Genomic DNA, 24,497 nt, shown 5'->3' with positions numbered 1-24,497 from the left:
GACTCCAATGATGTGATCACAGTAAATTACAGAATTGGGGGAAGGGAGAGAGATGGGGAGAAAGAGACTCTATTTTCAACTGTGAGCCAGGGTATAATAACTAAAATTGTTAAGCTTGGATAACAGGATTGTTTTATTACAACCTCTAGTATGTAATATCATAATCAAACCATTGTTTGATGAATCCTATACTTCCTGTTTTTGCTCTCTTCTACCTCCTCTGTATTTTTCTTTTCAACTTTCGTGTGGTTTTCTAAGACCAGAAATGTCAAAATTCTTTGGAGAACAGCTGTTCTCATCTCTGGCTTCTCTACTGAGTAAATGCAAGCTTCTAAAAGCACTGTCTCCTATGAGCTGTTCCACCCCAGATGTAAACTGGGAACTGATTTTTTTTTTTTAATAGTCTGAGTAAGAAATGGTCAGAGACGATGGGCCTAAATACCCCCATCACTGAGTTTATGATATAGAATGTGTTCGGATTGAGATTCCCAAAGTGGCAGAGCTCTCAAAAAGTCCCTGTGCACTGAGCTCCTGGGATATTAACAAGATATTGACAGCTCAGGCCTTTTGGGTGGAGTCAGAGAAAACTGAGTGACTCTTGAGAGCCCCTCTGAAACCCCGTCTGCTGCTCTCGATCAAAGGATGGGTGCCCAGGAAACCTCACTTCTTTCTCTCAGCATGCAACTGAAAAATACATATTTTTATAATAACTTCCTTATGGAATCCAACCCCCAAGTAGATGAAGAGAGAGGATGTACCTTATTCAGCATTGTAGGCACTGTGTATAGCACACTTAAAGTGCTCAGTGGGTATCCTGAAGCTGCAGCTTTTAAAGCAAGCTGGATGCAGTGAGAAGAGAGTTTGATGGCGTGAAAGACAAGCTATGCTGGGGACATGAAGAGGGCAGAGGGGCCCAATCTGAATTTCAGGCTTGGGGATATGAGAGAAGAGCACTCTACAGGCTCCCAGGGCACCAGCAGGGGAAGATAGTGTCCAAAGTGGCTGTTTCTCAGACAGGCAGAGAGACTGCTCAAGTTTGGCTCTTCTTAAACTTTACTTTAGTAAAATTTAAAAGTAAAATTTAAAACTTTACTTTTACTTAAAGCCACTTTACTGGCTTTCTAGCGGTGTGGTGGGACTCAGCGATTCCTACTTTCTCCCAACGGGACACATGCCATTATTGAGAACCAGGGACCACCAGAAGGGAATATCATGATTAGTGGAAAAGTATTCAATGGTGGAAGACTTTAAGGCAGACTAGCTGGACTGGGGACCAAAATGAAGACACTCCAAGACCTCAGGAGGCCAGCAAGGAGGACACTGGACCCTAATTAGCTCAGATTTGGGGATCAAAGAGCTGCAGCATAAGGTGGTGTCAGGAGAGACAAGGGTTTATAGTACCAAAGGAGCAGGGGGTCAGCCGGTTCCTGAGCCCATGCAGGCTTTCAGCATACACCCACACACCTTCTTAACGTAGAACAAGGAGAATGGGAATAAATGTGTTCATAAGAATCTAGGATATATAAACAATTTCAGTCATTGTATTAAACTATAGCCAGTCCTGGAAAACAAAACAAAACAAAACAAAACAAAACAAAACAAAACAAAACAAAAAAAACAAATTTGTTTTGAGGGAAGACTTTATTTTCCAACACTGCTACCAGCGGATGGAGCCATTTGATGACAATTAGAACATTTTGCAAGTATAGAAAGAAGCTGTATTTTCCCTACACATATAGAAGGAATGTGAGGAAATTTGTAATTCTGCAACAGGTATAATCTATTTACATAATCTTATAATCTAGTTACATAAAAGAAAAAGACTTGGCTTAAGTTGGAACCTAAATAGAGAGCTAAGGGGCTAGGGGAGAGTTCTTATCTTTGAGTAGAGGTCCAATGATAACTTAATATCATCACCTTCAGTCCACCAAGGGTCAGGAGACCTGGTGAATCCTGAATATTAGGGAATAAGTGGGTTAATGCTTAACCTATGAAACATAATATGCATTATTATTATTCTCAGAGAAGAATCATTAGGAAAGTCAAATGATAAATATTCTTGACAGTATGATGCAGAGAAGATGGAGAGCTGGTACTCATTTTCACATATTTGTATGCTGTTTGCTTCTTGCACCTCCAAATAATCCAAACAAATAAACAAAAATAAGCATTTTCCTCCACATTTAATAGAACACAGGAGACTGAAATACAAAATGGCAATAACTGGATTGAGATCATTTTGTCTTGTATTATGTAAGGTACTGAGAATTTATTAAATATGTAAAGATTATTTGAGTATTTTCCTTTTTCTCATTTTTTTCTGACAGCATATATCATTATATTAAATAACATATTAAGTACAATTATCTAGCACTTACTATATGCCAGGACCATTTTGAGCATTTTATACAAGTTTACTTAGTTGGCCAATAACTTTATGAAGTAGGTGCTATTAATTCCCCAGATAAGGTAACAAAGAAAAAGATATTAAGCAGCTTAATTCTATAGCCAGTAAGTATTGTATGTGGAATTTGATGTCATGTTTTCTACCATAGACTATAGGCTTAACTCTTATGCCACACTGTCTCGTGAATAGAGAAAATCCAACAAAACTTTGTCGGTATCTACTATGTGCAAGATGCTTTGGAGAATACAAAAATAACTCACACAGTTATGGTCACAGGTAAGATGCAAGCTCTAGAAGCAAACACTCCAGAAAGAAAAGTACAATACTATGTGCAAGTGACATGGTACAACAGAGCCACAGACATGCTCAATTCCTCTTCTTTTCCTCCTTTTTCTCCTCTCCTTCTCCTCCTTCTTTTCATTCTTCTTCTCTCCCTTCTCCTTCCCCCCTCCTCCTTTTCCTCTTCTTCCTTCATCTTTATTTTTCATTCCATTAAAGAAGAGTTGATGAGTAGACATATTTCTCTAAAGTAAAGTGGGATGGTCAAGTCACTTTAGTATCAGAGAAACTCGGTTGGCTTTGAACCCAGTTCAAAGTTTGGTCACTTAATTGCGTCATCTTGAGAATGTTTATTTAACATTTCTGAACCATAGTTTTTCATTTGGGAAGTGAATATGACATGAGTTATTGTGGGAAGTAAGGAAAACAATGCACTTGAAAGCTTTTGACAACAACTAAGAAAGAGAAACAGTGAAGACAGAATGTGAATGAGACTGAGAGTGCTTCTTCACTTGAACTGAAGACTCTCCACTCAACATAATACTTCTTGTCGATTATTCCTACATTCTACAGCCTATTGGCTTATAGTTGTTTTTTGTTTGTTTTTTTGGGTTTTTTTTTTTTTTTTTTTTTGCATGTGATACATTATTTTTTGGAACTAGCTTCTTTGCCATGTTTTCTCTGCTATTAATATCCAACGTTCTTAAGCAGAGGACTGTACACTCTATTTCTTTCATTTTCTCTCACCATCATACCTCATAAAATCGCTCCCCATAGAGCCTGCATTCTGTGATAAGAATGCAAATACATGGTACTGGGCAATTCACAGCACTAAACTCTGAGCTTTACAATTTACAGAATAATTTCACATGCGTCACCATCTTTGATCTCACCACATCTCTTGTGGGCTTTCTTGCTTCTCAAATCATTGTGACTGGGCAGGCAGTGGACAGACTAAGTTAGGATCAGGTTTCAGCAAGCATGGACTCTGATACTTTCTGATTTTTCTTTGCCACCTCCTTCTTGTCTCTAACCTTGTGCCCTCAGAAATGGATCTCAATTTCACACCCTTGGGTCCTACACCTCCAAAAGAGGATTCATAAAGCCAAAGAAAATGAAGGGATAGCACATTCCAGCAGTTTTGCTCTCCTTTCCTGGAAGGAAAACAGCCTAAGTTTATCACCCAGAGCCTTTAAGGCATTAACATTTTCTAACCAACAGAAGCAAAATGATATAAATGAGGGTGTGCTTGATGACATTTTATGATGAGTGCAATATTTTAAAAGCATATGTTGATTTTAAAACTTAATTCTACTAAAATTCTCACAAATTAAAGTTATCTGATTTTAAAAATCTTATCTGGGAACCAATTGCACTGGTATCTGCTTGCCATGGGGTAGAAATAGAAATAATTCTGAAAAACTATTCTGTACACTGTACACTGGGAGACTGGAAGGTTTGGGAAGCAGATGCTTATTATTCTTCCTCATCAAGAGAGGATTACTAGTGTTCTCAGGTACAATAGCCCATCTATAGAAGTTCCGAAGTCAGACATCCTAGCCTCATGCATCAGAGAGCAAAATGATGAGGGAGCCTCGCTGAGCAAACTTGTGGTATGGGTTTTGCTGTTGCATCCAGCCATTCAACTACAAAGATGATAAGGGGTGTTTCTGTCCCGTTTTGTGTCCTCCTTCCTTACCTTCTCCTAACGTCAATTCTTTTGCTGATTTATTCAGTGAAGCAGGTGAATGGGGACAAGATGGAAGGAAACCCCTACAGGGAAGTGTCCAAGAGCAAAGAGGGATGGGTCATGAAGATCTAGATGAAGAGCCAGAGCTGCTGTCACACAGACGACAGGCAAAGCTTTATGGAGTGAAAGATAATTAGCTGTTTCCTGGAGCTGAATGTTGCCAAAGCAGAGAAGCAACATTAAGCTTTTCTGAAGTCCTGATGGAGTTGTACTTCCAGAGGGGATGGGTGTCACATGGCTTGTTCTGACCGTAGCATGCACCAGAGGTGACTGTCCCAGTCTGTGGTATGAAGGACTCACAGCTTTGTTTTCACTCCGGGCAGAGGAAAAACTCTTCAGTTAGGTTCAGTACATCGTGCAAAAGGAAGCTACAAAGTTCAGAGAGAAGGCATTTGAAGCAAAAACACTTTGGATTTTTTTTTTTTTTCTAGCCACCTCGAGGGACGCTAGCAAGCCAGGGGGATGAAATGGATTGTTTACACATCATTTGAACAAAGAGAGTATGTCCTTGGTTTGAAAGTTTACACTGAGATTGGTTGTAATCAGAGCTGAGATTCATCTGGTGTTAGCTTGTTAAGATATTAAAATATATCCTTGCTAATTGGTATATAGCTCCCATCCCTAGCTCCTCAAATGACTTCCAGGCCTGGGATCCCCAGATTGTCACTTCAAATGGGGCCATTAGCTACAGCTCTCATACACCAGCAGCTCTCCTTCCCTGCTCCCTAGTGCAGGAGACAGCCCCTCTGGGAGCAGTATAGACACCCTAGTGGGCAAATCCCCAGTGGACATCTGGATCCTTCAGCTTCTGCTACCTGCCTATTTCTGAGAACTTTTGACTTCCACATGCATGCTGGTGTTGGTTTGTATATGTGTGTATCTATCTGTATCTGTTACCTACTTGTCTATCTTATCCATATATAACCTACTTATCTACCGCTTATCAAGAGAATGAAATTCATTCACCATAAAATTGGCCATTTTATTTTTATTTATCTTTTTAAGAGAAGGAGAGAGAGAGAGAGAGGGAGAATCTTTAACAGTCTCCACACCCAGCATGGAGCCTGACCCTGAGATCATAACCTGAGCCAAAATCTAGAGTTGGACGCCTAATCAACTGAGACCCCAAATTGGTCCCCCAAACTGGCCATTTTCATGTGTATAATTCAGTGATACTTAGTATATTCACTCAATGTTGTGCAACCACCACATCTAACTGCAAAGTATTTCACCCAAGAAAACCTGTACCCAATAAGTAGACACTGCCCATTTCACTCTCTCACCATTACTACCAATCCATTTTCTGTCCATGTGGACTTGCCTGTTCTAGGTATTTCATATAAATGGAATTATGCAATCTTCAGGCTTTTTTATCTGACTCCTTTCACTTAGCATGTTTTCAAGGCTCATCCATGTTGTAGGGTATTAATAGGTATTATAATGGGTATGAGTACTTCATTCCTTTCTGTTGCTGAACAAACCAGCAACCAAGCTATCTGGTTTCCAGTCCAGACCAAAGTGTCTGGATTCTAACATCCAGTCCCTTATGTACTAAGTCTGTGCCAAGGTAAGGTCTTTGATATTTCTTTGATATCATTTCTCATCTGTAAAATGGAGACAGGAGCAGTCCCTACCTTATGGGAATGTTGTGAAACTAAATCAGTTAAAATACAAAAAGCATTAAGAACAGTGCTGAACCTGTATTTAGTACATGCATCATTGTTTGTTCTTGTTATTCATTCTTGGGAACAAGATGAAAGAGGCAGCATGGTCCTTTGGCATTGTCTACTCGCCAGTGGCTCTGATAATAAGGCCTCCTGCTCATTAAGCCACAAGAACAACTTTATTCTGCATCTCCATTATCTGACTAGCGCCCAGGCACAGAACATGTATGTTACTCACAGTATTGTCACTGTTCTGCTATTGAGTGAGATACTACATTCTGATAAGATATCTTCTCATGTTATGAATGAGATAAATGAGATACTCCTGGTACTCATTGAGTAAGTCATTACCCCCAGTTCACAAATGCAGCAATATAAACTTTTAATTGAAAATATACAGGGATGTACAAGGTAATTTGACAGTTGAACTCCCCCAACATTCCCGATAAACATTTTTGCCTTTCTTCTTCCCAGAGGCAGTAAAGGCAGTTGTCAATCACTACAAAAATTCTTCTTAAAATGTTGTGTTTTGATTTTGAACTATCATATCATTAATTTTATTTTGACCAGAGTAATCAGTATAGAATTTAAAATTCAAGTAGCACCAGACAGCTAATAATGAAAAATGGATGTTTCCATTATCTCATCCTTTTCTATACCTGAGTTCTGCTTCTAGAGGCAAATATCCTCAACTGCTGTGTTTCTTCTTTGCCTTTAACTCCATGTTTTAAAATCATGTGCATGCCTTGCTGTTTTTCCATTGATAATTTTAGATATGGATCATGAGGGTTTAGATCTCTCTTTTAGTTTTCCTCAACACTGTGTGTGTGTGCATGTTTATATTTCCTGCAAGATAGAATTATTTTCAGTAGCAAATATTTTATCCTTACGATAGATAGGTAGTTTAGAAGGAAATAGAATTCCAAGTTGAAAAACACTGTCACTCTGAACTTTGCAGGCTTTGTTCCACTGTCTTCTAAGATTCAGTTGCTGTTACAAAACTAAGATCATTCTTGTGTATTTGACTGTTTTCCTCCTCTCTTGTGGAAGCTTCTAGAATCTCTTGGATTCCAAATATCGTCAGTTTCACAATGACCTACCTGAGGTTTTGTCTTTTTTCACTCATTGCACTAGCTACTTTCATGTACCTTTCCAATAGGGAGACACATAAGTTTCAGTTCTGGAAATTTAAAAAGAATTGCTTCTTTGATCATAGCTTCCTTTTATTTTTTCTTTTCTCTTTATGTAACTCTTAATTATTAGCTGGTAAACTCTAACTCTAGTCTTTATTTTTTCCTATCTTTTCTCTCCCCCTTTCCTTTATTTTTATTTAAATATTTTTGCCCTACTTTGAGACTTTCTTAACCCTTACAACCTTCTATTTAATTTTTCAATTTCAGTTTTTTTATGTAATAGATAAGAATTCTTTCTTGCTCTTTAATCCTTTTTCATAGTGATTTGTATCTATATTATGGACTGAATTTTTTTGTATTTTTTCAAGGATATATTACACATTCCTTAAAGTTTACTTTGAATTTCTGCATTGATTCCGATCCATCTAGGTCCTCTTTTTCTATTTGAGTTTTATTTGTTTATTTTGTTGGTTTTGGTCTCTACATCTATGGTGCATATTTTCCCCCAAATGTCTCTGATTCTTGTCTCTTCATTTGTACCTAAGAGTGAACTACTCAAACAATGCTGGTACTGAATGCATGAGCAGAGGTGGTGACTGACAGGGACCACTGTAGGTCCTTGGTGGGCGGTTGACCTACCCTTTCCATTGAGGAAACTAGAATGTTTATATAGAGACTTTTTTCCTGTGGCCATCCAGAAAAATACCAACTTCTGCCAGAAATGAAGTGACAGGGTAAGTGTAGAGGGAATAACATGAGTTTGACAACTGAGAAACCCATAAACCCTAGAACTGGGTGGGGAAAGGGGAGTTGGGGAAAGGCCATTCTTAGGCGTCTGTTTTTCTTTGTGCCCTCCCCCTCCTCCATTCAAAGCCTCTCATGTTTGGTTTCTCCAGAGTATAATTCTCTGGTCCCATTCATCCATCCATCAATCTGTGCGTGTGTGTGTGTGTGTGTGTGTGTGTGTGTGTGTTGTAGGGAGGGCAGTTTAATAGTAGCTACATACTTGTATGGGGTATGGGCAGAAACTGGGATCCAAACCTTCCCCTAAACTCCACCCATGGCCAAAAGTCGATCCTTCAAGTTCTTGAGCCTTTCTGGAGTTTTGCAGGGTGAATTGGCTCACTTCTTGTCATTTCCCTGGACAAAAGGTGCTTAGATTTTTCCATTATCCTACTCTGTTTTCAACTCTTGTTTTTCAATTTTTAAAAATGCATCAAAAACTTTAATCTACTGTTGTCTTTCCCCCCTCATTCTCTTTATCTTTATAATCTAATAATTTTTTCTTCTTTTTCTTCTTCCTCCTTCCCTTCCTCCTCCTCCCTTCTTCTCCTTCGTCCTCCTTCCCTTCCTCTCCTCCTCTTCCTCCTCCTCCTGACACTGGGGACCAAGATGGGGGAGGAAGGATGGTGTTAAGTGCATGTGTCTATATGCCAGTTATCTAGCTACATGACAAATGGAAAAGATGCTGGATGTGATTTTCATCCTAAGGAGTCAAACCGCCAGGCCCAACCTGATCAGGGGATCTAGTGGATTATCTCCTCAACCACTCTGGGTAGTTCTTGCAAAATTGTGTAATAAACTTCCATTTACTTTGTAACAATTTTGACTTTTTTAAACATTGGAGTCACCCTGCAGAGGGTCTTCAAAATGGTGAGCTGAGATTTTTGTCAAGTTGGCAAGAAATTGATGGATATGAGAGTAGATTCTGTTCAGCCATTATTTGTGGTTTGATGCTATGGAAACCAACCTATGTGCTGAGATTAAACACATCCATTGTTCAGAATGTGTAATGCAGTAATTAACAATCTCTTAACATAATTCCAATAACTGTAAAAAACTAGTCCTTTTCCTTTCACTTCCTTCTGTATACATCTCAGGAAAATAGGCAAAATTATAGTTTCATAGAAAGAATAAAAAGCAGCTTCAAATCTTGGAAAAAAAAATGTCCACTTGTCTAAACAAGCTGTCATAAAGATATTAGGTATAGTAATATTATGAGACTAGCTTCTGTTTAGAATGACCAGTTCAAGTATTTTGCTAAGTTTCAAAAATATCTAGTTTATGCATCGAAAAGCCTTATGTAATAGATATTATCTACATGTTTACATGTGGAAATGAGGCTCACAAAAATTATGAGGCTCAGTGAAGATCCAAAAGGGATTTGGAAGACAGTCGGAACTTCCCGAAATCCTATGTACTCCATATTGCAGTAGGGAGTGATGAAAGGGACATTCATTCATCAACTTTTAAAAAATTGTTGGTGACTTCCCTTTGGAATCCTCTGTCTCCATAGTATTCATGCTATTCTGCCACCTCACCTCAGGGAACAAAGATATTTGGTGTATTTGTAATTAGATTTTCAAATAGCTTGAGCTCTCTTTAAGGTGCAAATTTATCTGCATTTTTTTTTTTTCTGGTACGATTTTTAGAAATGTCTAGGGAGATTTTGAGTCCTTTCCTACATCTCTGATGAAATTCTGATTTAGAAAGTCTCCATTTGAAGGAAGTATAAATCTTACTGTGAAAAATCCTCTCGACTTCGGTTTTCTCCACAAAGTTGAAAATACTGTTCATGACAGGATGACTATGTTACAATTCAACCAACATCCTATAAAGAAATTCAACTTGTCAAAACTGGCTTGTTAAATAAGCTTGGAACCACTATCTGAATAACAAACTAGATCTGAACTTGGATAGCAAACTTCAGTTTTATGGGTCTTCCAATGACCTCATTGTTATAACAAATGAGTACATCAGGTTTCCTTATCCATCAGGAAAGACCTCCACTCTGTGTGTCAGATGACTCAGAAAACACACAAATGTCTCCCATGCTGAAAGATAAGCAGGTTCTGGATTTTCTCCATCTAGCGTCCCTTACAGCTATACGTCAAATTAATATCATCTCCAAATGAGGTCCTGATACCCCAGCGTATACCTCTCAGTTCATCTGGGCATCAGACCCCTTACTTCCCAGGGAGCCTCATTCCTTTCTTTTCTTTTCAGAAATAGGCTGCATGTGCCAGCATGTACTCATATAGGAGCATCAGTAACACTATGCAATCCTGTCCCGTCAGGGATCCCCGTCTCCCATCACTATCCTCTCCTGACAACATTTGGAATATTGCCCTGGTTCAAGGATGTTATCTCAATGAGCATTATCTCCCAGCTGCCGTGAGGGAACGCAAAGGCACATAATGCCTTCATTCCCTTCTCAAGACTGTATGGGGGGTGGGGCAGGGAAAGCAGTCAAGTGAGAACCCTTCTTGACATGGGATTCCTGGAAAAGCCCTACCAGCCATACCCCTTTTTAAGACTATACTCATGCTCCTTCTCTTGGTTCAAACTGAGGACTTCCAGTCCCTACAACTTTTTCAGACATTTGGCAATATCTGGAGACACATTCAATAATCATAACTTGGGCAGTGGTGGGGGGAGATACTCCTGGTATTTAATGGGTAGAGACTAGGGAGTTTGCTCAATGTCCTATGAATAGTTTCCACCACAACGAATTATTTGGCCCCAAGCATCAGTAGTTCAGTGGTTGAAAAACCGTGTCGAAGGTCCAGAGGCAAGAAGACAAAATGTCAATCCACAAATCATTTATTAAGTGCTTTTTATGTGGCAAAGATTGTGCTCAAGATCAAAGGAGATAAAAAGGAATTTCACAAGTTAGAGAGGGAATAAAGAATGTGGGGCAATAGCCCTGACTCAGGTACCAGCCTCTCTGAGTTCAAACCCCAGCTCTGTCACTTAGGAGCTGTGTGGAATTTGGCGAATTCCTCTTTGAGCATCATTTTCACATCTGTATAATTCCCCAGTTAATAGTACATACATTGTTATCTTGTACGGAATAAATGAATTATATATAGAAGTGCTTTGAATAGGCCTGCCATATAGTAAGCTTTCTCTCCTCCTCCACACCTCAACCCTCTTCCTACCACTTAAGGTGTCTGGGACATCTGATGAGTCTCTCAAAGCAAAAGATGCCTGGTTTCCCTACAAAGTGATGGGGGCTCAGCACAAATGGGGTTAATGGAGAAGACCCTAGGATAGGGGGGTTATGTTATGTTCCAGTTCTGACCTTGTCAGGAGCATTGGAAAAATGACATATACAGTCCTGGTCTCTGTTTCCTTATGTGCAGAATGGGGATATTGGCACCTGCAAAACCATGAAATTGCCAGAAGGATAAAGTGATATTATAAATGTGAAAACTATTTAAAGATTTATTATCACAGATTTGAACTTTGAGGATAATATTTATTGTTACATATTTTACATCTTCCTGCATTCCCACATCCTTTCCAAAACTTAAAAAAAAAAAAAAAAAAGGAAAAGAAAAGAATTTTCCATCTCCCTGAAAACAGTCAACCTGGAGAAGTCTAGCTTATTTGAAGTCCGCAAATTTATTTCTGGACAGAAGCCAATGAACTGAATTAATTTTCAAAGCTTTGCTAGGCTATTTTGAAAAATCACAGTGATAATTCTCTGGTTTTAAGAGATGAGGTTAGATATACTATATCAATTATTTAAGCCAATTAGTTAAATGCCTTCAGGTGAGCAGTCATCTGAACATGAGTCATGGCATGAGGGACAGTCAAACCAAGTAAAGGATTGCATCAGGCACAGCAGGTGTTTGAAGCCTTAGGCGAGCTCTGTTTTGTTTTCCAGTTTTTGAGCCTATAAAATGGTACTTCCCTACGTTGCTTAGTTCTAACTGCAACTGGCTGATCTTCATGTGACATCCTGACTTGAACCTGCTCTGCTTCTCATATCACTTCCTGTTTGTGTCATCTGTATGGAACAAAGCCCAGGTTTAGACAAGCAAAATGATCCCTAAATCCACAGCCCTGTTCTCCCTTTCTCTCTCCCTCTCCAAGCACATGCTGTTTTCTGGGATCTGTGATCAAGGGAACATTTCAGCCATACTCCATTTACAGCACAAAAATGCACCGACCACAATCAAGGAATAGTCTCAACTCCACGTAAAAGGAGCCATCAAAATGCATCGTAATGGACACATGTCCACCTTGTAAAGTTCCCAATAGAAATACCAAAGGAAGAGAGCACGACCCCTTGTGAAATTAATTGTTCCGACTGGGGATTACAGAGGATTAGGTGGGAGTAAGCTATACTCTGCTGTGCTGTCACTGCTTTGTCAGGACAGAAAGAGCCCTGTTTTCAAGCACCAGTGCCCTTCCTGCATGGTAGGTTTATTTTCACCAACTGCTTGTATCTACTGTTGAAGTCCTCCAGTTTCCTTCTTTGGTCATCATAGTTCATTTTCCCTTGGATCTGGACAGAAACAATTATGGTAGTCATTATGGTGATTACGCAAGTTCTTGGTGCAACTTGGTATTGCCATGATAAAGGCCATTTGCCCCCAACCCAAATGTTCCCGTGGGGACAGTACCTGGGGTAAGACCCTTCTATTCCTATCCCTGAACTCTTGCAATTCATAGTGAAGGCTGCTACATCCTGTACGTGTCCTTGGGAGATTTCCTCCTGTACCCCCTTCTTAACTTTTGCAAATTGATGTCCAGGTGTTATGTAGAAGGGAGACTGACTGATTTTTCCCCATCCAACAGGCAACATGATCTCCACTCAAAGCAAAATCAATCTTTACTTGTCATTTCCCCCAGAGGCCTTTAAGACCATATTATTACATGTGTGCAAATATGGTAATTTACACATAGTCCCATCCCCAGAGGCAAGACAGGGCTCCACCCCACCGGCAAGAAGCTATGCCGTGTGATCTAAGTCCACAGACCACTAAGAGTTTCTGTTAGGATATCGGAAGGACTTTGGTTCAATTTACCCTATGGCTGATTCGATTCTATGTTTTAGACAATGGATGCTTTTTTAAAGAATATGTTATTGCCTTTTTTTTTTTTTTTTTTTTAGTCCACGGCAAATGTAAAAATTGATTTCCTTCACTGCTTTTTCTTAATTCCAAATAATGTTATGTGTACTGTTGCTGCCTCAAGAAGCAGGAAGACCATAATTTACCAGATGTGAGGCTATTAGGCCTTCATTTCCTGAAGCAATGAATTAGCAACTCTTTTTCCCTGTCACAGAAAACTGTCACCAAAAATAGTCCAAGACACAATGGCAAGTCCAATTAATGTTTTGTTTCTTCAAGAGGACCCAGCTGAAAAATGAATTGACCAAGTGAGAGGAAAATTGGATAGGAAATCACTCAGGTCCAAAGGGAGGGGGGCTGTAGTAGACATTATTTAATTTTATGTATTCTATATCATAAATGTTCCAAACAATTGCATAAGGATTATCTTTTTCTACTAGTCAAGATGAAAAATCACAGATGATATCTTCCATATTGCTTGCTCCACTTCTCTGGAAAACAAAACAAAACAAAACACTTAAATTTCTCTTTTGAGAAAGCAGCAGCAGAAAGATAAAATTCAAGGGTTCAAATGTCTTTTTTTGTTGGAATTGTGTTTTGGGGACAAAGAATAAACCTAGAGTCTAGAAACTTGAGCTTTAAGATGAGTTTAATACTTTTAATTTATATTTAATTTTCTAATGTATTTCATATTATATTTAATTTTCTATGAATAACTTAGTGTTTATGATGGTTAATAACTGGAGAAAAACATGCATTTTGTTCATTGAGAGCTCCCTTAATAGGTAGTATATTCTTTTTTTTTTTTTAAAGATTTTATTTATTTATTTGTCAGAGAGAGAGAGAGGGAGAGAGAGCAAGCACAGGCAGACAGAATGGCAGGCAGAGGCAGAGGGAGAAGCAGGCTCCCTGCCGAGCAAGGAGCCCGATGTGGGACTCGATCCCAGGACGCTGGGATCATGACCTGAGCCGAAGGCAGCTGCTTAACCAACTGAGCCACCCAGGCGTCCCAGGTAGTATATTCTTGACCTACTCTATGGAAATATCCTTAAGATTTATGTAGGTTTATAATTTGCTTTTAGAAGAAAGTGTTCTTTGAAATAGACTTTGATATTTTCATTTAATGAAATAATGGAGAATGGACAATGGAAAAATCTACTCAAAATTTAATGACAATAATATGGATTAGAGTTAGTGACATGTGATCCATATTTCCAAATACATAGAGAGTTATGGATTCATATCCCTTGTTTGTGCATTTAGCTGATAATCATTTCTAAATTATCCAAGATCACATTAGAGATGCTTAGGAGGTGAAGTCACCACCTTTGCCCTTGAGAAACTTGGGACACCAGTGGGGAAACTGGATGGGTATTCCCGAAGCTTGTGGAAAAGAATTACCAGGCAGCACACAGGAAAGCAGGGTCAGTATGGTCGAGTTCCAGACATTGGAGTCAAAGACATCTGAAATGAGAAATTTGCTGTGGCTAAGAAAAGTTAGGAAAGACTTGAATTTCTTTCCTTAAGGAATTTCCCAAAGTAAGGAAGAGAAGAGTGGGTGGAGGCAGGAAAGGAGAGGAAAACTGAGAATATATGCTGAACGCCATCTTTGAAAATCTCAATATCTTCTTTTCAGTTTATGTAATGGTTTTCATGAGATTAAAGGGGTCATGAAAATACTTAGAAGAAATAATTCTTATTGATGAAACAATACAGAAGAAAAAAGAGTTACCCTTTGAAGAGTAGTATATACAACTCATAGTAATAAAACCATTTTTCAAAGCCTGATATAAGAGGAAGGTATGTGAACGTTTTGAGAGTCTTTATGGATCACCTTACATGATAATGTCAGGAGAACACATCCTTTTGCTGGCTCTTGTAGACTAGGAATGCTTGAAATGAAATATAGGTGATAGAACCCACTTCCTGAAACATGGGGATAAATTCCACTTAGATCCTAAAAGATACAAAATTAAGTCTTCAGTCTTCCATGCTTCAAGTTTTCTTCAGGTGAATGGCCAAGGCCACATTTTCTATTTTATAATTTCTCAGTCTCCTCCTGTGTCCCAATCTCACCCTTGGATGAATTAGTCAGGCCGTTGCTCTTCTTTGTAGGCAGTGAGCTTTCCTTTCTTTATGTATTCAGGCATGCTGTATTCCGCACATGAGATAATGGACTCTACTGCCCAGTTCATTGTATTTTTGTTCAAAGTCCTTCCATTTTCAGGATCTGGCTCAAATTCTATATCCAAGTTCTTCTGGATCACTTTTCAGCCAGTTAGTCAGCAATACTTATAAAACACGTTCAAAAAACCCCATAAAAGATATAGAAGTTGGGGGGGGAGGGGAATGTAGAGCTCTTGCTTACAAAGAAACCATTCTGTTTGAAATGAAAAAACTCACAAAGGGAGGAATACTTAGGAACATATGTTCAGTGGTACATCATGAGCCCAGAGGAAAAGCATAAATACTGAAGGAATTAGCTTATTCATTTGGAATTGGAAATGTCCCACCTCCTCAGTCATTAGCCACTTAATTCTATCAATCACACCAGCCAATTGAATCTTCTTAAGCTGTTGTCGTCATCATGTACCTAAGGAAAACACAAATAAATCAACTCAGCACACTTTTATTTATTTATTCAGAGTTTAGGGAAAAAATGATATCACAATGTAGGTTCTGATTATGAATGAAGTATATTGAAATCAAGTCTTACATCAAAAACTGTGTGTTGGCAGTTTCACATGACATCATATGACAGATAAAAGGATTTTATGTTGACACAAACTACTACTTTATTGCAGTCGTATCAAATAAGTTAAGGCTCCTCTTAAGGACTTTAACAGATGTTTACCTTTTCTCGGCAATTACTTAACTTTCCAATTATCCAGAAAGTGAGCTCATATGGACACCAAAACACACTAAATGATCTGAACACATGGTATTAAGAATCAGAGAACTTTTTCTCGTTTGTTTGTTTGCTTGTTAATATTGAATAAGAAGGTATAGACCTGACCTTGAGCATTTTATTACAAAGCTTCTTCTTTTATTTGAAGCTGTACACCTTGCTCTCAAACTCCAACTACCCATTTAAATGCAGGTTTTCAAATGTCATGGCCATTCAACTCCAGCAACCTGGGAAAAAGCATGGTTAAACTGTTTTCACATATTTAGATGATCTAGAATCGATTTTGTCTGTTTGTTTTCATTCCTGGGAGAATGGGCTCCCTGTGGTCACTGAGGCATTCTCTCTAGGATTCTATCATGGCTCTTGGTAGAGTTTTCATTCCTTAGAACATTACTAAAATAATCAGTACTGCTGTTAATGATCAGATTACTTGATCAAGTTCAAGTTGGATAGACTCATTTATGGATCTTCTTTTATTAATCTCTTCTCCAAAAATAATAGAAACTCCTATTCAAAGATATGTGTTGGAGTATCATGCAGGATGAAAAAGGGTTCCAGGTCTTCTTTTGCATTTACCCTAAGATCTAGGAATCTGGGTTCATGGATTGAGATCCATTTCAACCTCCTGGATCATTGCTGCATCTGCTAGGCTCTAAGTTCCTGTTACTAGAGTTTTCTCTTGAATCTTTCAACATGTTCTCTTTTCCTTTGGATTTAATAGTTCAGCTATGGGGCGGGGGGAAACACCTGGGTGGCTCAGTTTGTTAAGCATCTGACTCTTGGTTTCGGCTCAGATCATGATCTCAGGGTCATGAAGTCAAAACCTGCGTGGGCTCTGAGCTCAACAGGGAATCAACTTGAGATTCTCTCCTTCTCCCTCTGCCCCACCCCACCTCTCTCTCTCTCTCTCTCAAAAGATAAAGAAATAAAATCTTTTTAAAAAATAATTCAACTATGGTGTGTCTGGATGAGAATCTCTTAGGGATTCATTTAGCTTTTCTAATCCATTGATAAATGCTTTTCATAAAGTTTGGGATATTTTCAGCCAATCATTTCTTCAGATATTTGTTCAGTCCCTTTCTTTCTCTCCTCTCTCACCGGGATTCCCCATGACACATGCTTGGTGGTGACACACAGGTCTCCAAGGATTGTTTAATGTTTGTTTAATGCAATTGTTTTTCTGTTTTTCAGGTTGGATAAATTCTATTGATCCATTTTCTAGTTCACTAACACTTTCTTCATTCATGTTGAATCTGATGTGGAGCACATCTCATGAATAATTCATTTTGGTGGTTATATTTATCAACTCTAGAGTTTTCATTTGGTATTTTTTTAATCAAATAGATTTGATTTCCTTACCAGTGTTCCCTCTGTGCTGGATCATTGTTAGAATATTCTCTATTGCTAGTTTAAAATGTGCCTTGAGCATTAACCGATAGATGCTTTGAAGTCTTCACTTGCTAATCCGACTTATAGGACCTTCCAGAGCTTGTTTTCATTGATGGCTTCTTTTTCTCCCTGAGTATGGGTCATATTTTTCTGTTTTTTGGTTTCGCTATTTTTTCTTGAGAATTGGATATTTTAGATAATATAACAGCTCTTGCTTTCATTTTATTTTTATCCTGAGAGTTTTTGATGCTGCTAGGGTTTTTTTTTGGTTGTTGTTTACTTTCTCTCTCATTTTATTTTAAAAAATTAACTAGCTTAGGCTTAATCTGCAGGAAATAAATCACCCCGGCAGTGTATGGCTACTTATGTCTCTGCTCAGAGTTTGAAAAAACATCTTATTTTCCTTTTTCAGCTTGCCTTCCCAGAGGTAACCCCCGTGTCTGCACAGTTTAGTGGTCTATCGATGATCGGCACACACTATGCTCAAACACCTCATGTCTATCCAGCTCCCACTCTCTACTAGTGGATCTGTGTTTTGTTTGGGGAGTACATTCCAGGTCTGGGCACTTTTCAAGTCTGTCTTCATTCTTATTTTTTGCTGGGCCCTCTGAGGTCTCTGCTTCATGAGTACAGGCTTCCAGACAGTCAAGGATGCATGGAATGCTTATCAAGGCTCTCAATGCCTATCTCATTTCCAGAATCTCCCTGTCTAGCCCTCTGGTATTCCACTACATCCCACCAGAAGCTGCAGCCTCAGGCTAGGGGGGCTGCAGGCTTTTCTCAGTTGCTCTTGGGTTTGGTTCCCCTGCTTTTCTGTCCAGATAAAGCTGGCCCCCTTCAACAGCAAAGCTGCTGGTTTTCAGAGACTGTTTTGGTATCTCTCCAGTTTCCTAGAATGACAATTTTTGTTAGATTTGTCTAGCTTTAAAGTTGTTTTAGGGAGACAGAATTTGCTGACCTCTTTATTCCCCTGTGAAGTGCTACATCATTCTGATACTAGAATCATGTTCTTTTCATGGGATTTTAAAGGTTTACCTATGACACTGGGCGTCATTCCTTGGCAGGTGGTCACCTGTACTGCACTGGGAGAAAGAGTCAGCTATCCGGACAGTATGATCTTAATAAGAGTCTAGCAAGGAAATAGACTAGTATTTCAGTTTTATAAAATATTAAATACAAACATTAGCTCACCAATTTCATATTCCTAAATTACCTATATGGTCTTTTAACTGACAATATTTTTCAAATTCTTTTCAGTGCACAACCAGAAAGTCCAAAAGAAAAAGATACAACCTTTCACTCTCATGGAGCTGGCCTCCTAGTCAGGAATATAAAAAATGCCTAAAGAAAAATGTCTTTAGAAGAGAAACACTTTAACAAACATGAACCAGTGAACATACCTTTAATTCCATTCATGTTGTGAGGATTAGGACAGGTTAGCCTGTACGACAAAACTCCTCTAGTCCCACCATTTTTTGAAAAGGCAACAGAATCTTTATAAAATGTTTAAAAGTAAGTGAATAAGTGAAAAAGACAGCTTCAGGTATATGCAAGACAGGGTAAGCTTTTCTTTTCTTTTTTGTTTTCCTTGATCACAGTATCACTCAGCTTCTCCAGGAGAGTGAAGCATAAGCTTTCATTTCGCACTTCTCCCCTTCCACCTGGACTCTGCTAGTCACTTGGGAGAGGTCTGAATTTAGCCTTATGTCCCATTTTCCATCAGTAATATCTAAGCTTGATATTTATGCTCTATCAGACTTGAACTATCAACCTAGCATTATATCTCATGCAAGTAATTTAAAACATTGTGTATACCTTTGCCACTTCAGGAAGATAATAGGTGCCTTTATGATTTCTACTTGCATTTGTATTTTTCTTTACTCTTGAAATTAAAATGGTGAAAACAGATTTAGAAAATGATGTCTTCTGTATCAGAGAGATTTTCTGTTTCTTCATAGCATGATGTGTTTATAATCATGATTTATTATATATTTATAATCAAGATGCCCTGCCAGAAAGTAAAAATTCAGATTATCAGTTTAAATCTTTAGGAATAAAAAGTTGGATGGGGAAGGTAGGATGTGGTCTAATCATTTCTTAACCTGAGTATTTATAAAACAAAATCATTATGCCATAAAGTTAACATAGATTTATTGTCCTCGAGGTAAAGCTCAAAGAAAAATCTTTTAAATGCGGCCACTAAAATGTCCTTGTATTAAAGCATAATCAAGATATTAATCATGGTTTTGGTCCTTCACTATTTATCCTTGGAGTAAGAAAACTGAGGTGACTGTTATTCTGTTATGTTGTGCATTACTACACTATTTCCACTACCTGTGAAGTCTGCAAATTGAATCATCTTAAAAGAATTAGTCACTGTGTTAAGTTTTTTTTTTTTTTTCTTGGCCCAGCTCCATTCTGTGTTTTGCTATTGCTCTGAAGCATTTCCCTATTCAATGGCAATAAAATAAGCTCAAAATGTATAAGTAAAAGCAACTAGTTCGACTCATGCTTCTCTCTTATTCCCCCAAAAATGGTAAGCAGCACATTTTCCCTTTCCCCTTCTCTCAACCCCAGGAAACAAGAGAACTTTCCCACTTTCTAGTGCCCGCCATTCTGGTACTCCTTCTTCTCTGCCAATAATTTCCGGTATTCCTGTTCAGATTAACCTATGCATACAACACCTTCCCCCCCGCCCCAATAAACCTTGAGAAGAGACTGCCAGCCATAGCTTGTCACAGACATAAACCTGGTGACCACATGGACGACTACATCACCTATTGACAATCAGCCAAAGGAAAGGGGCTTAATTACAATGGAAGTAATTAGGTTGGGGATAAACAATTACTTCACAGGGAACCTGGACCATATATACTGCTGCTGAACACTTTAGGGGCTAAGTCATAAATCTTATAAAACCCTCTGCACTTAGCATTGCACCTAACAGAGAGTAGGTTGTGGATTTAATAAATATTTGGTTAATGAATAGTTGAATGAAGTAAATGGGTGACTAAAGGATAATTAAGCCTCCTCTCATCTGAGATTGTAACCATTTCCCTGGAATAATCTAGAAAAACACCTGCCTTTTCATAGAAGTCTGGATTAGAACTCTTTCAAAATCTTCTTTTGGCCTTTGTAAACGGAATTCTTTGTCTTTCATATATCAGCTCATCATAACTTTTCAAATCAAAGCCTGACGATAGCTTTTCATTTCATTTGGAGCAAAAGTAAGAGTACTTGCAATAGGCCGTAAGACCCCAAATGGGCTCACCTTGTTCTTCCTTCAATATCTTTCCTACTTCAACTTTGTCTGTTCTCTTCCTCCACCCACATTGGCCCTTTGATATTTCTTGGGTTCATGAAACACATGCTTGCTTTAGGGCCTCTGTGCTAGCTGTTCCGTCTGCCTGGTTATTCTTCCCAGAGATGCACGTGGCTCATTCCTCACCTCCTTCAAATGTCGCTTTTGCAGGGAAGGTAACACTGACCACCTGTTTAATATCTATCCTCATGGATCCCCTTACACATCTCTATTTTTTTTTCTTAACACTTAAATTTCCTACCATAACGTATAACTTGCTTATCTTTCATGTTTTTTCTGTTTCTTCTGCCCCACCTTCTATCCCTAAGCTCAAAAGAGGGCAGGAATTTTTGCTCACTGCTGTGTCTATAACAATGACAGGGACACAGTGAGGGCTTAATAAATATTTTTCAAATAAATTATTCGTTTTTTTTTAAGATTTTATTTATTCATTGGAGACAGAAAAAGTGCATAAGCAGGGTGGGGAGCAGAGGCAGGACTGCAGCAGGCTCCACGCTGAACAGGGAGCCGAACATGGGGCTCGATTCCCAGGACCTGAGATCATGATCTGAGCCAAATACAGATGTTTAACTGACTGAGCCACCCAGGCGCCCCAAATTATTAGTTACTGAGTAAGCGTTTTGGATCAGTAACTGGATTAGGAGTTAGAAAACTAGTACTTTGTGTTTTAGTTCTTCCTAAACCTGGCTACGTTTCAAAATCACAAGAAACTCTTGTTAAAATAGATTTCTGGGCCCCACCACAGAAAACTTTGTTCAGATAAACCAGAATCAGGTTCAGAAATACATGTGAGAGCCCAAGATGATTGTGATGGAGCCCCTGTCGCAGGGCCCCCAAATGGAGGAAAGAACATGACTTTGGAGTCCTATCCATCTCGCCTCAATCTCTTCTCTGCAGTTTACTAGCTGACTGGGTGATCTTGAGTAAATTACTTGTTGACATTTATTCTTGAAGAGACTTTCCTCATCTGCGAAATAGGAACAAATATTTAGCGAATCAATGATTGAATGACTGAATAAATCTGAGGTCCTCAAAGGGATAGTCTATAAATGACAGCCGCTTTACTTAAAGGAGGTAGCACAAGACTAAGGCCTAGGAGGCATTTATTTAAGGGATAGTCAGTTCCCCAGGCATGCCTACATCTCGCAGATAAACAGAGGCATATCCTGTCCACATTTCAGTTTTCTTGGTTTGGCAGAAGCTGCACTTACTGGGGCTTCATCCAGACTTGAGCTATTTAATCTCTGTACTTGAAGTAGATAAGGGGTGGCTAAGGCTGGCAGGTTATTTTGTTGTTGTTATTGACTTTGGCCAGAACTTCCATGTCATTAGCTCTTTGGAAATGTCCCAAGTTTATGTGATGGGTACATTTCGATATAAATACGTAAGTGGTATGTTGCCAGGGGTATTAATAAGTGGTTGTCTTTGAAATGGTCCTGTGTTCTCTGGACTCTGATTGCGTCCTTCCAGAAGATTCCTCTTAGGGTCTGGGGAACACAAAAAGAGAATTCGTGTACTGTTGAAGAAAGAAATGCCAGGCTTTATGAATGCTCATCCAAAAAGTAGTTTTCCTGCAACTTTGAAGTTTATTTTCAAAGAATAATTGGAGTGGTCTTTTCCAGTATTAACTAATTCATCCATAAGTTTATTTTGATCCTTCTCTGACATAGCTGGTCCCAGGGACATTTTCACAGAATTATTTATCTTTCTCATCCTTTCAGTTTTATTCTGATACTGGCACAGGCCATATGTTTAACAATGAGGTATATCTTTGCAATTTTTTTGGTCATCATATAGTTGACTATTAAATATCTATTGTATCATGACTTAAAGTTCATTTCCTTATGATTCATCTCTGTGGAAACCCTTTCATATAGGAACAGGTATCATATCCTTTATTTTAGGACTTTCATAAGACCTGGATCCCTGACTTCAACAAAAGGAGAATGTAATAAGCTTTATTTTATTGTTTTAGCGATTGTCTCACAGCTTTTAATACATGTAATCAAGGAAAGGAACATTAGTTAGAAAATTATAGGAAAAGCTATATGTGCCCCAGGTCCACATGCATGCTGAGTCAGCCCTCTGGGTACCCTCTTTTTTGGCCAACTTATTGTCATTGATGTTCTTCATTCAAGAATAACAACAGAAGAAGAACTAAAAAGAAGTAAAATTAGCAAAAGTGAATTGAAATCTTCAATATTAACTTTTAATGCAAAGACAATTGGCTGCTTGAGAACAAATATTAACATGCCCGCCCAAACCAACAATAAATTATATATTTCTTAAAAGACTGTTGGCAATGTAATGTGTGTAAGGCACTGAAATCATAATTGGCACTACCGTTTTGGCCCTGTGACCAGTTTTACATCAGGGACTTATTTTCCAGTTTTTTCCTCCGAGTTGTTATAATTATTTGCTCTAGTAGAATCTAAATTGAGTGGCATGCACAATAAATGTGCTCCCTCCTGGAGCTCACACAGGCATTGTAAAATGCAAAGGAAAACAGTGGGGGATATTGAAGTGGTTCACACACTGACCTTTTAAAAACCAAAAAGGAGAGAAGAACATCTAAAAGGCCAGGTTAGTCCAGAATCCCACCCACACTACTCCAGACTGCCCACCATCCAGCCCAATCACATGTTCGTATCCACCTGTCAAACAGAGACAGACTCAAAGATAATGGGACCAGCCGGGAACCAAAGCTGTAAAGTCATCAGGGGAGGGTAATTTCTACTTTGGGGAGTCCATGAAGTTATTTTGCTCAAGTTGATACTTAATGTTTCTCTCTGCATTCTAAGTCTATGTTAAATAAAAAAGCCTAACTAACATAAAGCTTTTTCTGTCTTTTTACAAAAACTTTATAGGAAAGAAATGTATTTTCAATTAATTGGAAATTCTGTCAGATGTGCCCAAGGCGTTAAAAAAAAAAAAAAAATCTTGTATCTAAATCTCTATCCTCCCAACTTGTGAGGTGAAAACCAATTTATCTTTCTTTCTCTGACACCATCACCAATCATTAATATTCAGCTGTTAGAACAGAGCAGACCCTTTTGTCAATAATGTGTGATACAGCCTGGATATAGACTGCCTCCTGAAAGATTCTGATTCTGAGGACATGGATAGCAGTGTTTAAAAGAAAAGAAAAATGCCAGAGACAACTCAATGAAACAAAGTAGCTATAGGGTGCCTGGGTGGCACATTTGCTTAAACATCTGACTCTTGGTTTCAGCTCAGGTTGTGATCTCAGGGTTGTAAGACTGAGCCCCATGTTGGGCTCCACACTGAGTAAGGAGTCTTTCTAGAGTTTCTAGAGTTTCTCCCTCACTCCCTCTCTGCCCCTCCCCACCACAGTCAGTTTCTCTCTCTCTGTCTCTCAAATAAATAAATAAATAAATACATCTTTTTTTTTTTTAAAGGAGACAAAGTAGCTGATATGCAAAAATGTTTTCACTTAAATATTGAAATATGTAAACATTCGCATATGAGTTGTTACGTGGACAAGAGTTTTCATTTCTCTTTAGTATACACCTAGGAGCAGAATTGCTGGGCAGTAATTAATTGTTTAATATTTGAGGAACTGTGAAACTATTTTTCAAAGCAGCTGCATGCACTGTTTTACATTCCCACCAACAGTATATGAAGGTTCTAATTTTTCTACATCTCCTCCAACACTTGCTATTATCTGTGTTTTTGTTATAAACATCCTCATGAGTGTGAAGTGACATCTATTTGTGGTTTTAATTTGCATTCCCTGATGGCTGGTAAGTTCTATTTGCTT

Source organism: Enhydra lutris, unplaced genomic scaffold (genome assembly GCF_002288905.1).
Source record: "Enhydra lutris kenyoni isolate GAN:26980312 unplaced genomic scaffold, ASM228890v2 scaffoldscaffold25, whole genome shotgun sequence".
NCBI classification, from domain to species: Eukaryota; Metazoa; Chordata; class Mammalia; order Carnivora; family Mustelidae; genus Enhydra; species Enhydra lutris.
This window is presented reverse-complemented; position numbering follows the sequence as displayed.